The following is a 5,562-nucleotide window of genomic DNA, read 5'->3' on the forward strand; positions in this document are numbered from 1 at the left end:
CAGGACAATGCCAGATCCTTAACCCACTGAGTGAGGCCAGGGATCGAACCTGCAAGCTCATGGTTCCTAGTCGGATTCGTTTCCATGTACCATGACAGGAACTCCCCACATTCAAGCTTATGAACAAAATCTTCCAAGCCTTCAAAGAACCAATAATACTAGGGATAAAGTACTTTGATGAGTCGATCATTGTCTCAATACCAAAACTGGATGTGGATAGCACAGCTTCAAAATACTACAGGTCAGTTTCACCTGTGCAAAAATCCTACATTAAAAAAAATTGTACATAAAACCCAGGTTATTCTTTTCTCATATAATACATCATAAGTAGGATATATGATAGGTGTGCAAATATATTCACATTGAAGTCTCTATTGGTGATACTTAATAGTTAAGATTAGAAGAGGAATTCATTACATATCCTTATTGTGGGGGATTAGATATTCTCTGATGAGTTTTTTCCATATTCTAAGGTGGAGAATATCACTAAAGAGTCAATTATTCATAAAATATTTCAGAAATTCTCATATATCAAAATTTCCCTAAATCTATTAGAAACATAGTTCCCATAATCAGTAGAAGTAAGAGCCAGGGGAAGAGCCTGAGAGCTGAAGGGAAGCTGAAAGTGATTTGACTTTTTGAACATGAGCCATTTTCCTTATTCAATGAAACAGCAAACTTATAGCGACAATGAATCACCATGGGACACCTCTGTCCTCCCAAAGTCCCAATTCATTCCCCAGTCCTGAACAAAATGCAGAAACAATGAAGTGGGAATCCAGTCAAATAGAGTGCTGAGAAGAGGTGGTTTGCCTAAGTCAATAGTCATTCTAGTTATATATCTGATCCAGCTCTCTTATAGGAGCATTTAATTTGAAAGGAGCCAAAATTTGCTTCAACGTTCTTGCAATATGCAGATAATTAAACCAGGTATGTTTTCTTCATTTGGTGTCAAGCACTTGCTCGATCTAATTTCTCTGGATTTTTTTCCTTCGAAAATGTTAATGAGGCCTTTAACCACAGAAAGTAATTTGAAGCAACTGCTTGTGCTGTTTGGACTTACAGTTTTGTTCAAATTCCTTTGCCTCAACTGCAAACTATTTACATTCATGACAGTCTGGCTCATAGAATTTTACTTTGGGTATGATAGAAAATGGATTAGGGATTAATTTCTGTAATATTTGAGCTGATTTTATTTTAAGGTTTTTCTTCTAAAAAACTGAGAAGAAGTGACTCTACAAAAGCATAGGGATAGGGACATTATTTTATATTTATCATAGTTCAGCACAGCCCAGTCCAACATCCAGATAAAAATGGCACTCAGTGGAAGGATACAGAGTCATACTGTAAGGATTTCTGGGTTTCTTCCAGTATTTTTCTTCCTCCCTTTCCCACACCTATTAATTTCTCATTCACTTTCACTACTAGAAAGTTGTCATTTCATAGGTTACTGACCGAATAAAAAAAATATGGTCAAGAATAATTTTACTCCCAATGTTTTTTAAACCCATACTTTCTCCTTTTGTATATAAATTCCCTTTCCCACAGAGAATGCAAATGAGAGGCTGTTCCTTCCGCTCCTAGTGATAATTATTGATCTAAATGTCCTTTGGAATGGTTTCATTTTAGTTATTTTGTCACAGCATTCATTGTTTATTCTCCTGGTTTAATTTCTTTTCTTTTTTTTTTTTTTTTTTTTTTTTTTTTGGTTGTGCCTGTGGCATGCAGAAGAGATGTTCCTGGGCCAGGGATTGAACATGTGCCACACCTGTGACCCAAGCCTCAGCAGTGACAATGCCAGATATTTAACCTGTTGAGCCACCAGGGAATTCCTTTTGATTATTTTTTTAATGCTCAAATTTTTGGAAGGAACTTTGTTAACTGTAAGACAGCAATAACCCATCTAGCAAATATTATCAGAGGATAAAATTTTCCAAGCTAATGCATTTTAAACTACAAACTTATCTCTTTAAGCAAAAAGTATTAACCATTTTGAAAAACAAAATATATATCACTTCCTACCTCTTTAACTAGAAAGGGATAATTAAGTTTATCTATGGTACATTTAATAATATTTAAGTTTTATATCAACTGCCTAAACTCACCTCCTCTCATCCTCTAATATGGATAATTCAATTTGTCACATACACATACTCTTTTCTTTTTTTTTTTTAATACATATTGGAGTATAGTTGACCCACAATGTTGCATTAGTTTCAGGTGTACAGCAAAGTGAATCAGCCATATTTACAAATACATCCATTCTTTTTTCCCATATAGGTTATTTCAAACTTTTGAGTAGATTTTCTTTTGCTACATGGTAGGTTCTTAATAATCTATTCTGTACAGTAGTATGTATATGTTATTCCCACTCTCCCAATCCCCTCTTCCCCCCACTGGTTTGTTTCACCTATGATAACCATAAGATTACTTTTGAAATCTGTGAGCTTATTTTTTCATAAATAAGTTATTTTGTATCATTTTATTAGATTCCACATATAAGCGATATCATGTAATATTTATCTTTCTCTCTTTAACTTCACTCAGTATGACAATCTCTAGGTCCATCCATGTTGCTACAAATGGTATTATCTCATTCTTTTTTTATAGCTGAACAGTATTCCCCTGTGTATATGTACGACATCTTCTCTTCTTTATCCATTCCTTTGTCAATGGACATCTAAGTTACTTATATGACTTGGCTACTGTAAATAGAGCTGCAGGGAGAATAGGGGAGCATATATCTTTTCAAATTATGGTTTTCTCCAGATATATGCCCAAGTGTGGGATTGTTGGATCAAAGATGGGCAGAAGATCTGGGTGGATATTTCTCTAAAGAAGAGAGATGACCAAAAAAACTTTTGACACATACTCCTAATCCATACCTTTCAGATTCCATTAGAAACTCTACTATCAGCATTTGTGGAAAGAGCTTTGAAGCTATGGGATGAAGTTCTGGATTAGTATAATATTGAGCATATTAGTTAACCTTTCTGAGACTTTATTTCCTTCTAAGAAAAATGGGAGCAATAATCTCCTCCTTACCAGATTATTATAAATACTTTAATGTTTCCATACTGCATGTAAAGCACTTTCAAATTACACAGGTTTTCCCACTGACATCATCCTTTTACTTCATAAATTTTATGGAGACTGACACTTATCACTTATAACTGTAACATAGAAAATGAAAAATGAGAATATTTTTCCTAAAAGAAAAAAACCTATCTTCTTTCCAACTAAAAACTTTAAAACACAGTTTTAAAAAATGAATCCTCAAAGTCTTGTCTATCTCTTTGGAAGCTCCTTCTGAATTCTTCCAAAGAAACTGCAGAGAGAACATAGGAAGAATGGATTATTTAATAATCTATTGGCAAATTGTTTATTTTTTCTTTTTTAACAAGTCTTGTTGAAGTATAGTTGATTTACAAGGTTGTGATAATTTCTGCTGTACAACAAAGTGATTTTTTCAACAGTATGTTATCTTAATTGTTATTTTTTTATTGTCTCCTATTGTTTATTACCTCAACTTTTGCATAATGAGAAGACATTTTGTGCTGGATAATTGTCAAATAAGTTACCTTAGTTTACTAGGTCAGAGAAATCTTGGTCAGCACCTACCAATTCCATATCTTGGTTAAAATTCCCCTTTTGGAAGTTTTCAAAATTGATAAGTGAAATGTTACATTTGGCCTTCAGAACTTTTCAACTATGTTAACAAAATCAGACCCTTGCATTTTATAGCTATTGTCTTATCTATCAATATTCTGTACTGACATATGGGCAACCTTCAAGGACTTTATTCCAAACCAAAACAGCTATTGTAGCTTCAGGGACAAAATGGATTAAATTTTAATGATATAGTTGTGAAGGTTAAATAATAGAGAAAGGACAGAGGCAAGAGGAGAGAAACTCATAGTAAAAGTCACAGGGAACAAGATAGGTCTGGTCCTTCTTAAGTGTGCCCTCTTAAGAGTTCTCTAAGAATTGAAGCTGTTTGTAGATAATCCCAATCAGATAGTGAAAATCAGCAAGGCAAGAAGGTAGTAAAAATTGTGAATGCCTTAACATCTCCTACTAATTGTGATACTTGCATGTTGATTTTTTGGTATGTTTGTTTAGCATCACATTTAACACACAAATATATAAATGGAGTTCTTTATTTACTTCATTTACACCTCATAGATATCCTTCATTAGAAAGTGTAATTGAGAGAAGAATATATTTGTCAAAATTACAGATAAAATATTTCCTAATAGGAATAACTGTAGAGCATTTCAAATTAATGTTGAGAAGAACCCATAAGGATTCGGGTATACTTTTCTTGCTCTTGATAATAATTTACTAATATTTCTCTTTGTAGGTACTTCATGGACCCAGTAAATAATTCTAGGGTGGCTGAGTTTGTGTTGCTGGGACTCTCCAGTTCTTGGGAGCTCCAATACTTCTTCTTCATGTTGTTTAATGTCTTGTATGTCACCATTGTGCTGGGCAACCTCCTCATTGTCCTCACAGTGATCTCTGAACCTGCCCTGCACACACCCATGTACATCATGCTCAGTAATCTTTCTGTTCTTGATGTGTTTCTGGCCACTTATGCAACCCCCAATATGATCCATGATTTCCTTTATGAACCCAAGACCATCTCCTTTGAGGGCTGCATAGCCCAGATATTCCTACTCCATATCTTTGCTGGTGGAGAGATGATGTTCCTTGAAGCCATGGCATATGACAGGTATGTAGCCATATGCAAACCTCTCCATTATGCAACCATCATGAACTTGTGCAAATGTACAGGTCTAGTAGTAGGCTCTTGGGTGATTGGGGTCATGCACTCACTGAGCCAGTTAGCTTTCACTGTAAACTTGCCCTTCTGTGGTCCAAACATAGTGGACAGTTCTTACTGTGACCTTACTTTGGTCATCAAACTTGCCTGTACAGATCCTTATGTCCCTGAAGTGTTGATGCTTTTGAATAGTGGGCTCATGGGGGTGACTTCATTCGTGCTGTTGCTGATCTCCTATGCAGTCATCCTGGTCCTGTGCGGCAGCGTTCCTCAGTGCACATGGCCAAAGACCGAGGTACTCTGACTGCCCACATCATTGTAGTGACCCTCTTTTTTGGGCCATGTATCTTCATCTATGCTTGGCCTTTTAGCAACTTTCCAGTAGATAAAGTCCTTTCTGTGTTCTCTACAGTTTTCACACCTACATTGAACCCCATTATCTACACATTGAGAAACAAAGAGGTGAAATCAGCAATGTATAAACTAAAGACCACGTATGTAAATTCTAGGCTGCATTCTCATCTGTCTCTCTCAAGATTAGGTTTGTTGAGTTGAGAAAAAAATTGGACTTTACTTTTTTCTTGTGAACACCATTATTTTTTAAAATAATTTGATTTAAAGTGATAAATGTAATATATGTTCCTTGTTAAATATTTATAATAAAGAAGCTTACATGCAATTATACATTCTCTAACTATACTTACTTTTGGTATAGTTTTATAGTTTATAGTTAATTTGCTTATATTTGCTACCTAATATCAATGACAAGATGTTTA

At 34.9% G+C, this 5,562-nt stretch overlaps 1 pseudogene; it reads left to right on the forward strand.

Moving 5' to 3' along the window:
- The first annotated feature begins 4,370 nt into the window (after nucleotides 1-4,370).
- LOC100155934 lies at nucleotides 4,371-5,341 on the forward strand (annotated as a pseudogene).
- Nucleotides 5,342-5,562: the final 221 nt, after the last annotated feature.

This window comes from Sus scrofa, unplaced genomic scaffold, assembly GCF_000003025.6.
Source record: "Sus scrofa isolate TJ Tabasco breed Duroc unplaced genomic scaffold, Sscrofa11.1 Contig740, whole genome shotgun sequence".
NCBI lineage: Eukaryota > Metazoa > Chordata > Mammalia > Artiodactyla > Suidae > Sus > Sus scrofa.